Source organism: Cherax quadricarinatus, chromosome 7, assembly GCF_038502225.1.
Source record: "Cherax quadricarinatus isolate ZL_2023a chromosome 7, ASM3850222v1, whole genome shotgun sequence".
NCBI lineage: Eukaryota > Metazoa > Arthropoda > Malacostraca > Decapoda > Parastacidae > Cherax > Cherax quadricarinatus.
In genome coordinates, this window is record NC_091298.1 from 18,125,425 (window position 1) to 18,137,569 (window position 12,145).

The window sequence follows — 12,145 nt, forward strand, 5'->3', positions numbered from 1 at the left end:
GTTAAGGTACTGAACACCGGCTTCCAGGCTTAGGGACTGATTATCTTAATTTCCACTCCCCTCTCTGCACAGTTGTGCAAGGTTGGGGGACTGATTACCTTATCTTCCACTGTCTTGTGTATAGTTCTGCAAGGCTGAAGGACTGATTACCTCATCTACTGTCTTTACATATTCTCTGTAATGAACTGACAAAGCCATTGGTTGGCGAAACGTCTTCAGATGAAGACACCCAGGTGTTATACGTGTACCAAGTTCTTCGCATTAACGATAAGTAACTTTTCATTGGTCTCTAATTATTTTGAACCTTAAAGATCTTGAACATCGTTCTTTTGATTCCTCAACAAACTGATTTCTAAAGAACTTGAACCTGATGATCTTGAATAAGTTTCGTTTACTTCTAATAAGAAAATGACTTCTCGAGCATCATGGAGTAATACGAAGTACAAGTCTGAAGACATTGTCAATTTAAATGACGTAATTAATTACTGATTTGATTTTTGCAACAAAATTCTTGAAAGAAAAAATAATATATATTTAGCCAAATGTATATATATATATATATATATATATATATATATATATATATATATATATATATATATATATATATATATATATATATATATATATATATATATAAATGAAATTTCTCAAGGCGTTTTGGTATGTATGGATAAGCAGGAGGGGAAGGAAATGTATATTTTGCGAGGAAAAAAAATGGGAAAATATCTCGTGATTCGGATCTTATTCTGCTCAGCAGAGCTTATGGTCACATGGACGAGGCCTTCGCCTGGCTCACCAGCCCAACCATTAAAGAAATGAATAGAATATTATAAGATGCTATTATTACCAGAAGGCAAAAGTCAACACCTCCACCTGCCAGTGTCAAGACGTACACTGAGGTGTAGGTGTTGGCACGGGACGGAGCCACTGCAGCTGCTGCTGCTGTTGTTGATCTGCACAGTCTCACTCTCTCCTCGACCACCGACCAGGATACACTCGCCGCTCTCTCTCTTGATATGTGAGAGCCGCTGCTCCCTCCCTCACACTCACAACTCCCGGTCAACTACCGGTAGTTTACTAATTTATTTTCCCATCATAGGTGATACGTGAGAATGTGTTGCAGAAAAAAACACCAGTGGAGAAATAATAAATTAACCCGAAATTCCACCCGATCTGAAAATTTCGAGAAAGTTGAATTTGCATTTCGTGAGTTTTAAGACGAGATACTGTGGATTTTCACAATATATTTTTCCTTCTGAGCCTCGCTTGAATACTGCAAACACAAATCCGGGACAACAATAGCACCAGGTGTTATCCTGGAGCGATCGTTTAGGCTACCGTCACTCACGGGTAAGAGAGCTGGTGTTTGCGTGCCAGCGGGTAGTTCAGTACCAGTGTTGAGCAGTGTGACGCCCTCAGACACACCAGCACAACGGCGGGTACTGAGATTTTCGCAGAGACCGGCGACTTGGTGCTGCATTATTAGAGGCTGACCCTGACTATGGAGGGATAGGAACGCGAGGAATTATTATTAATGTCGGCAGGTGAGAGGGTTCTTCCTCAATTCTTGTATCCTGTTATATTGCTCGCGCTGGGACCTCCTGGGGGCCAGATAGAATAGCAATAATACCAGCTCCAAGGAAGCATTGCTGTCGCTCTTCTTTCAAATACATAAAATTGTGTGTGCTATTGTGACATTTCTTGAAGGTGGTGCCCAAGCAGAACACGGAAGACTAGCAGAGGGCTCCTACTGCAAGTGGCAGGTAGTCTTCTGCTTTCCTGCTGACGGACTACTAGCTCCTGTCCAATACGGTAAGTAGATACTTCAAACCTTCATTGTAATTTCATACCGTGGTTAACAACTGTTAAACTGTGTTCCATTAAGAACTTGTTCTGTCTGTGTGTGTGTACTCATTTGTACTTACTGAGTCTGTCTCGGTTCTACTCCTCGTCTACTTATTACTTACAATGGAGAACACTAAATTCCTGACCTCATAGACCCTTTCATACTATTCTTAAAATTATGTACGAAATCTGTCGTGTTAAACAAATTTTCTGTGATTTCGAGAATTTCCTTTCCTTCAGCCTGAGGTGGCAGGTTTGTCCAACTTTTGATCTCATATAATTAATATCTGTTTATTATTTTTTTGAATGATGCTATAGTTTCGGATCTGATACCTGTGTGTGTGTGCTCTTCCACACACACACAGGTATACTAACCACTTTCTGGGTATCTCATGTTTATTAATTACTTATGGATAAAGTGGATATGTGGCCCAACACGTGACCTAAGACTTCAAGTCCAATAATTAAACAATAATAAGAGTTAAAACCCTTAAGGCTCACTAACATGGAATTTTCACCACATACAGCATCTTAAGAAACTAGAATAATTTCAAAGGTACACAGCTGGAGTAGTCCTAGAGCTAAGGAGAATGAGCTATGAGTAGAGGCTAAAGAAATTGAACCTATTGACGTAAGACGATAGTGTACTATTTAGTAAGAAAACAACTACGGGGTTTAAGGAAATGATCTAGTCAAATAAACCGGTTAATATCGCCAGCATGTACAAAGCTGGCTGATGTAAGAACGGCCTTTGAGAACTTCAAGGTAATATTTAGGTACGCTTTGACATACATAAGAACAATACTCTCGTATTATTCACCAGTACGAAACCCTCCAATTGTTAAAAATATAAGCGCGAGGTCTTTCACTAACTTCGTCGAGGAACTGAAAAATGCACCACCAGGCAAGACTAAGGTTGATGAAACTCACATAACGTGAGGAGACGTGGTCATGACATACAAGATACTCTGTAATGAAGGCATGGTTAACAGAGACTCTGTGATGTGTGTGAGACTAAAACGAGGTAAACGAGATGGTTATAAGTGAAAACAGGGAAATATTTTGCATCAGCTGTCATCACATTGACATTGTCTCCTCCGAGAGGGATATTATGGAAGCTTTAATGCAAAACCTAATGAGAGATACTATAAAGCGGTAATGCAAAACCGAGTGAGAGATACAAAGCTCTCGACACAGAGGCGCACCGCTGACAGTAATGAGAAACAGACAGGTTGCAGAAGCATTTATTGTGACACATTTTTGCTCTGTGTAGAGCCTAATCGAGTCAAATTGATCAAGCTCTACACAGAGCGAAATAATGTCTGCATTTGTGTCTCAGATTCATGTAAAGAACTTGATTTGTGTGAGTGTACAGATGAAGTGACGCGTGTTACAAGACCGGCAAAGTAGCAGCAGACTCCATACATGGATTCAGAAGCTGATGTGAGACAACACAAGAGACTTGGATTCTATTCCAGTCAAATCATTGTTAGAAAACCATGAAGCAGAATCTTACCTCCTCTGTAACACAAAGTAAATATAAATACATTATTATTATTATTATTTTAATAATAATAATAATAATAATAATAATAATAATAATAATAATAATAATAATAATAATAATTATTATTATTATTATTATTATTATTTCTATTTTTGCATTCATGGGGGTGACTCTAAGCCCATGATAAGCATACAACACCTGGGGGAATAGGAGGTAACAGGGGTTTGATCCAAGAAAGGAGAGGGTAGCTCTGATGACTTTGATCAAGAGCTGTTGACCAGCATCCTCCTCTTCCTCTTCCTCCTGGAAGGAAAAAATGAGGACACAGACGTACCACACATGACCTGAGAGAAAAATTAAGTCACCCAGCATACCTGTCTGATCTTCACACCTGTGTTGTCTCCCCACACCTGTCTGGTATCCCCCACACCTGTCTGGTATCCCCCAAACCTGTCTGGTCTCCTCCACGCTGGGCGGTCTTCTCCACACCAGTGTGGCATCCCCCACACCTGTCTAGGTATCCCCGAAATCTGTCTGGTCTCCCCCACACCTGACTGGTCTCCTCCACACCTGTCTGGCCTCCCACATACCTATCTGGTATCCCCCACAGCTGTCTGGTCTCCCCCACACTTGTCTGGGAACCCCCACACCTGTCTTGTCTCTCCCACACCTGTCTGGTCTCTCCACAACTATATTCCTCTTTTAATCCCCATCTCTCAGAGCTACAAAAAAATTCTAAACTTGTTGTCATCAGGGAAAATGTGAGATTCCTTTATTATTACTGTAGAATTACATTAAAAATAAATTTGTGTGTGTGTGTCTGTGTGTGTGTGTGTGTGTGTGTGTGTGTGTGTGTGTGTGTGTGTGTGTGTGTGTGTGTGTGTGTGTGTGTGTGTGTGTCTGTGTGTGTGTCTGTGTGTGTGTGTGTGTGTGTGTGTCTGTGTGTGTGTGTGTGTGTGAGTGTGTGTGTGTGTGTGTGTGTGTGTGTGTCTGTGTGTGTGTCTGTGTGTGTGTGTGTGTGTGTGTGTCTGTGTGTGTGTGAGTGTGCGAGTGTGTGTGTGAGTGTGTGTGTGTGTGAGTGTGTGTGTGTGTGTGTGTGTGTGTGTGTGTGTGTGTGTGTGTGTGTGTGTGTGTGTGTGTGGGAGTGTGTGTGTGTGTGTGTGTGTGTGTGTGTGTGTGTGTGTGTGTGTGTGTGTGTGTGTGTGTGTGAGTGTGTGTGTGTGTGAGTGTGTGTGTGTGTGTGTGTGTGTGTGTGTGTGTGTGTGTGTGTGTGTGTGTGTGTGTGTGTGTGTGTGTGTGTGTGGGAGTGTGTGTGAGTGTGTGTGTGTGTGTGTGTGTGTGTACTCGCCTAATTGTACTCACCTAATTGTGGTTGCAGGGGTCGAGACTCAGCTCCTGGCCCCGCCTCTTCACTGATTGCTACTGGATCCTCTCTCTCTCTGCTTCCTGAGCTTTGTCATACCTCTTCTTAAAGCTATGTATGGTTCCTGCCTCCACTACTTCACTTGCTAGACTATTCCACTTGCTGACAATTCTATGACTGAAGAAATACTTCCTAACGTCCCTGTGACTCGTCTGAGTCTTCAGCTTCCAGTTGTGACCCCTTGTCCCTGTGTCCCCTCTCTGGAACATCCTATCTCTGTCCACCTTGTCTATTCCCCGCAGTATCTTGTATGTCCTTATCATGTCTCCCCTGACCCTTCTGTCCTCAAGTGTCGTCAGTCCGATTTCCCTTAACCTTTCCTCGTACGACATTCCCTTGAGCTCTGGGACTAGCCTTGTTGCAAACCTTTGTACTTTCTCTAACTTCTTGACGTGCTTGACCAGGTGTGGGTTCCAGACTGGTGCTGCATACTCCAGTATGGGCCTAACATACACAGTGTACAGTGTCTTGAACGATTCCTTATTAAGGTATCGGAACGCTATTCTCAGGTTTGCCAGGCGCCCGTATGCTGCAGCGGTTATTTGGTTGATGTGTGCCTCCGGTGATGTGCTCGGTGTTATGGTCACCCCAAGGTCTTTCTCCCTGAGTGAGGTCTGTAGTCTTTGTCCACCTAGCCTATACTCTGTCTGCGGTCTTCTTTGCCCCTCCCCAATCTTCATGACTTTGCATTTGGCTGGATTGAATTCGAGAAGCCAGTTGCTGGACCACATGTCCAGCCTGTCCAGGTCTCTTTGCAGTCCTGCCTCATCCTCATCCGATTTAATTCTTCTCATCAACTTCACGTCATCTGCGAACAGGGACACTTCAGAGTCTATTCCTTCCATCATGTCGTTCACATATATCAAAAATAGCACTGGTCCTAGAACTGACCCCTGTGGGACCCCGCTCGTAACAGGCGCCCACTGTGATACCTCTTCACGTACCATGACTCGTTGCTGCCTCCCTGTCAGGTATTCCCTTATCCATTGCAGTGCCCTCCCTTTTACGTGCGCCTGATCCTCCAGCTTCTGCACTAATCTCTTGTGGGGAACTGTGTCAAAGGCCTTCCTGCAGTCTAGGAAAACGCAATCTACCCACCCCTCTCTCTCGTGTCTTACTTCTGTTACCTTGTCATAAAACTCCAGGAGGTTTGTGATACAAGATTTGCCTTCCATGAACCCATGCTAGTTTTCATTTATAATCTTGTTCCTTTCCAGGTGTTCGACCACTCTCCTCCTGATAATCTTCTCCATGACTTTGCACACAATACATGTCCGAGACAAAGGCCTGTAGTTTAGTGCCTCGTTTCTGTTTCCTTTCTTAAATATGGGGACTACATTAGCTGTCTTCCATTTCCCAGGTAGTTGCCCAGTTTCAAGGGATGTGTTGAAGATTGTGGTTAGAGGCACGCACAGCATCTCTGCTCCTTCTCTAAGGACCCATGGGGAGATGTTGTCCGGTCCCATCGCCTTTGAGGTGTCAAGGTCACTTAAGAGCTTCTTCACCTCCTCCTCAGTTGTTCGTATGTCATCCAACACTTGTTGGTATATTCTCTCTTGATGTTCCCTTCTGTGCTGTCTTCCCACAGCCCTTCCTGTCTCTACTGTAAAAACTTCCTTAAATCTCCTGTTCAGCTCCTCACATACCTCCTGATCATTTCTTGTGAGTTCTCCACCTTCTGTCCTTAATCTGATCACCTGGTCTTTGACTGTTGTCTTCCTCCTGATGTGGCTATACAACAGTTTCGGGTCAGTCTTGATTCTCGATGCTATGTCATTTTCATACTGTCGCTGGGCCTCCCTCCTTACCTGTGCGTACTCATTCCTGGCTCTGCGACTGATCTCCCTATTTTCGTGTGTTCTCTGCCTTCTGTACTTTTTCCATTCTCTATTGCATTTTGTTTTTGCCTCCTTACACCGTCGGGTAAACCAGGGGCTCGTTCTGGTCTTCCCGTTGTTACTGTTGCCCTTGGGAATAAACCTTTCCACTGCCTCCTTGCATTTTGTTGTTACATATTCCATCATTTCATTTACTGGCTTTCCTGCCAGTTCTCTGTCCCACTGGACCTCCCGCAGGAAGTTCTTCAACCCTATGTAGTCCCCTCTTTTATAGTCAGGCTTTTCCCATTCAACTCCTGTTATTCTCTCCACTTGCAGCTCTACTATGTATTCAAAGCACAGAACCACGTGGTCGCTAGCTCCTAGGGGACTCTCATACTTGATGTCCTCAATATCTGAGCTGCCCAGGGTGAACACAAGGTCCAATCTTGCTGGTTCATCCTCCCCTCTCACTCTGGTAGTGTCCTTAACATGTTGGTGCATGAGGTTTTCCAGCACCACGTCCAACATCCTGGCTCTCCATGTTTCGGGACCCCCATGTGGCTCCAGGTTTTCCCAGTCAATCTCCCTGTGGTTGAAATCCCCCATAACCAGCAACTTTGCTCTGCTGGAGTGAGCTCTTCTTGCCACCTCAGCAAGTGTGTCCACCATTGCTCTGTTGCTCTCTTCATATTCCTCTCTTGGCCTCCTGCAGTTCTGTGGTGGATTATACATCACTGCAATGACCATTTTGTGTTCCCCAGACTGAAGTGTACCTGCTATGTAGTCTCTTTCTCCCGTCTCATCTATTCCTTCCATTTTCTCGAATTTCCATCTGTTTTTTACGAGCAGAGCAACCCCACCTCCCCCCCTGCCCTTTCTATCTTTCCTCATGATCTGGTATCCTGGTGGGAAGATTGCATCTGTTATTGTCTCCATGAGTTTTTTTTCTGTAACTGCTATGATGTCTGGGGACTTTTCATTAATTCTTTCTTGCCATTCCTCATGTTTATTCGTTAATCCATCTGCATTTGTGTACCAAACCTTCAACTTCTGTTCTAATACTGTAACTGTGGTGCAGGGGGTGGAAACAGAGGGATCGGTGTGTGATGGTTGGTTTGGATTGTTCAGTTGCCTTGGGGGTGTCGTGGCTGGAGTCCTTCTGCAGGTGTTTCTGGGGGGTGCGCTTGTCCTTCCATTTGATCCTGGATTATTCTGCTCACCTTTTTCATTTCCTCCCATTTCTCCTTTCGTTTTTGAACTCTCTCTTTCATTGTCTTCCTTTCGTCCTGTGTTCTGTCTCGATCGAGGTACACACTCCGGAACTCCTGCTTGCCTCTCAGACGTGCTTTCTCCTGCAGGATCATGGTTCGGGTTGATTCTGCCTTGAAAATTACTGAGAGGCCGATTCCTTTTCTTTGTGAACCAACCAATTCTCCGAAAATTTGCCACCTGGGTCATGTCCCCCTCGCCTATCACCTTCATGATATCTTCAATCGCTTTTTTCTCCTCCTGCTTTCTTTCATCATAAGTTTCCCCTTTAGCTTCGTCTAGCCCATAGACAAACACGCATCTTCCCATTTCCACCTCCCACTGTGACTCCCATTGCATCCTCTGATGTGTTTTAGTTCCTTCCCGTGGAGTGTTCCTTCCTTCAGTCCCTTCCCTAGTTATTGCCTCTATGCTTCTTGGTTTATCCTTCCTGCTCACCTGCTCCTGGCCCCCACAGGTATCTGGTAAGGTCCTTGCACATGTCCTAGTTCCTTCAATGTCTTCCAACCTCTCATTCTGTCCTAGTGTGCTCCCTGTCTTTGTTTTGGCCCCATGTGGGTTTGACAGGACCTGTGTGTGTGTGTGTGTGTGTGTGTGTGTGTGTGTGTGTGTGTGTGTGTGTGTGTGTGTGTGTGTGTGTGTGTGTGTGTGTGTGTGAGTGTGCGAGTGTGTGTGTGTGTGTGTGTGTGTGTGTGTGTGTGTGTGTGTGTGTGTGTGTGTGTGTGTGTGTGTGTGTGTGTGTGTGTGTGTGTGTGTGTGTGTGTGTGTGTGTGTGTGTGTGTGTGTGTGTGTGTGTGTGTGTGTGTGTGTGAGTGTGCGAGTGTGTGTGTGTGTGTGTGTGTGTGTGTATGTGTACTCACCTAATTGTACTCACCTAATTGTGGTTGCAGGGGTCGAGACTCAGCTCCTGGCCCCGCCTCTTCACTGATTGCTACTAGGTCCTCTCTCTCTCTGCTTCCTGAGCTTTATCATACCTCTTCTTAAAACTATGTACGGTTCCTGCCTCCACTACTTCACTTGCTAGGCTGTTCCACTTCCTGACGACTATATGACTGAAGAAATACTTCCTAACGTCCCTGTGACTCGTCTGAGTCTTCAGCTTCCAGTTGTGACCCCTTGTTTCTGTGTCCCCTCTCTGGAACATCCTATCTCTGTCCACCTTGTCTATTCCCCGCAGTATCTTGTATGTCCTTATCATGTCTCCCCTGACCCTTCTGTCCTCCAGTGTCGTCAGTCCGATTTCCCTCAACCTTTCCTCGTACATTCCCCTGAGGTCTGGGACTAGCCTTGTTGCAAACCTTCGTACTTTCTCTAACTTCTTGACGTGCTTGACCAGGTGTGGGTTCCAGACTGGTACTGCATTCTCCAGTATGGGCCTAACATACACAGTGTACAGTGTCTTGAACGATTCCTTATTAAGGTATCGGAACGCCATTCTCAGGTTTGCCAGGCGCCCGTATGCTGCAGCAGTTATTTGGTTGATGTGTGCCTCCGGTGACGTGCTCGGTGTTATGGTCACCCCGAGGTCTTTCTCCCTGAGTTAGGTCTGTAGTCTTTGTCCACCTAGCCTATACTCTGTCTGCGGTCTTCTTTGCCCCTCCCCAATCTTCATGACTTTGCATTTGGCAGGAATGAATTCGAGAAGCCAGTTTCTGGACCACATGTCCAGCCTGTCCAGATCTCTTTGCAGTCCTGCCTCATCCTCATCCGATTTAATTCTTCTCATCAACTTCACATCATCTGCGAATAGGGACACTTCAGAGTCTATTCCTTCCATCATGTCGTTCGCATATATCAAAAATAGCACTGGTCCTAGAACTGACCCCTGTGGGACCCCGCTCGTCACAGGCGCCCACTGTGATACCTCTTCACGTACCATGACTCGTTGCTGCCTCCCTGTCAGGTATTCCCTGATCCATTGCAGTGCTCTCCCTGTTACATGCGCCTGATCCTCCAGCTTCTGCACTAATCTCTTGTGGGGAACTGTGTCAAAGGCCTTCCTGCAGTCTAGGAAAACGCAATCAACCCACCCCTCTCTCTCGTGTCTTACTTCTGTTACCTTGTCATAACACTCCAGGAGGTTTGTGATACAAGATTTGCCTTCCATGAACCCATGCTGGTTTTCATTTATAATCTTGTTCCGTTCCAGGTGTTCGACCACTCTCCTCCTGATAATCTTCTCCATGACTTTGCACACAATACATGTCAGAGACAAAGGTCTGTAGTTGAGCGCCTCGTTTCTGTTTCCTTTCTTAAATATGGGGACTACATTTGCTGTCTTCCATTTCTCAGGTAGTTGCCCAGTTTCAAGGGATGTGTTGAAGATTGTGGGTAGAGGCACGCACAGCATCTCTGCTCCTTCTCTAAGGACCCATGGGGAGATGTTGTCCGGTCCCATCGCCTTTGAGGTATCAAGGTCACTTAGCAGCTTCTTCACCTCCTCCTCGGTTGTTCGTATGTCATCCAACACTTGTTGGTATATTCCCTCTTGATGTTCCCTTCTGTGCTGTCTTCCCACAGCCTTTCCTGTCTCTACTGTAAAAACTTCCTTAAATATCCTGTTTAGCTCCTCACATACCTCCTGATCATTTCTTGTGAGTTCTCCCCCTTCTGTCCTCAATCTGATCACCTGGTCTTTGACTGTTGTCTTCCTCCTGATGTGGCTATACAACAGTTTCGGGTCAGTCTTGATTTTCGATGCTATGTCATTTTCATACTGTCGCTGGGCCTCCCTCCTTACCTGTGCGTACTCGTTCCTTGCTCTGCGACTGATCTCCCTATTTTCGTGTGTTCTCTGCCTTCTGTACTTTTTCCATTCTCTATTGCACTTTGTTTTTGCCTCCTTACACCGTCGGGTAAACCAGGGGCTCGTTCTGGTCTTCCCGTTGTTTCTGTTGCCCTTGGGAATAAACCTTTCCACTGCCTCCTTGCATTTTGTTGTTACATATTCCATCATTTCGTTTACTGGCTTTCCTGCCAGTTCTCTGTCCCACGGGACCTCCCGCAGGAAGTTCCTCAACCCTATGTAGTCTCCTCTTTTATAGTCAGGCTTTTCCCATTCAACTCCTGTTACTCTCTCCACTTGCAGCTCTACTATATATTCATAGCACAGAACTACGTGGTCGCTAGCTCCTCGGGGACTCTCATACGTGATGTCTTTAATGTCTGAACTGCCCAGGGTGAACACAAGGTCCAATCTTGCTGGTTCATCCTCCCCTCTCACTCTGGTAGTGTCCTTAACATGTTGGTGCATGAGGTTTTCCAGCACCACGTGCGTGTGTGTGTGTGTGTGTGTGTGTTTAGGTTTATTTACGTGTAAGTGTGTATTTGAGAGAATTTATATATAACTCTTAGTGAAAATAACTTGTGCAAAGATAATTTTGTTTATGAAACAGGAGGAGGAGGAGGAGGAGGAAGAAGAGAAGGAGGAGGAGGAGGAGGAGGAGGAAGAGAAGAAGGAGGACAACCACGTCAACGAGGAGGAGAAGACCCCAGCTGGTAGTGTCTGCTTCCCACACAGGTTCGTCACGATTTTTCTCTTCAGTCCATTTTACTTTTAAAACAAGTGGAAAATGGCTTTAGTGAAACACACACACACACACACACACACACACACACACACACACACACACAGGCAGACAGACAGACAGACAGGCAGACAGACAGACAGACAGACAGACAGACATACATACACACACACACACACACACACACACACACACACACACACACACACACACACACACACACGCACACACACACAGATGTTGTGAAGTTAATGAGGAGAATTAAATCAGATGAGGACCAGACACGTCTACAAAGAAACCAGGACAGGCAGGACGCGTGGTCCAGCAACTGTCTCCTAGAATTTAACCCCGCCAAATGCAAAGCCATGAAGATCGGGGAAGGGCAAAGAAGACCGCAGACAGAGTATAGGCTAGGCGGCTAAAGACTGCAAACCTCACTCAAAGAGAAAGATCTGGGGGTGAGTATAATACCGAGCACATCGCCGGAAGCACACATTAACGAAATAACTGCTGCAGCATATGGGCGCCTGACAAACCTGAGAATAGCGTTCCGATACTTCAGTAAGAAATCCTTCAAGACTCTATACACTTTGTACGTCAGGCCCATACTGGAGTACGAAGCACCAGTTTGGAACCCACACCTGGTCAAGCACGCCAAGAAATTAGAGAAAGTGCAAAGGTTTGCAACGAGGCTGGTTCCAGAACTAAGGGGAATGTCCTATGAAGAAAGGTTAAGGGAAATCGGTCTGAC

General features: G+C 45.4%; 1 protein-coding gene across 1 annotated transcript in view; it reads left to right on the forward strand.

Annotated features, from left to right (window-relative positions):
- Positions 1–969: 969 nt before the first annotated feature.
- The window catches only part of LOC128686994 (putative neural-cadherin 2), a 919,537-nt gene continuing 908,361 nt past the window's right edge, over positions 970–12,145 (forward strand). The window contains exon 1 of the mRNA XM_070082349.1: positions 970–1,815. The gene's annotated coding sequence lies outside the window, so the exon portion shown is untranslated. The remainder of the gene's footprint in view (positions 1,816–12,145) is intronic.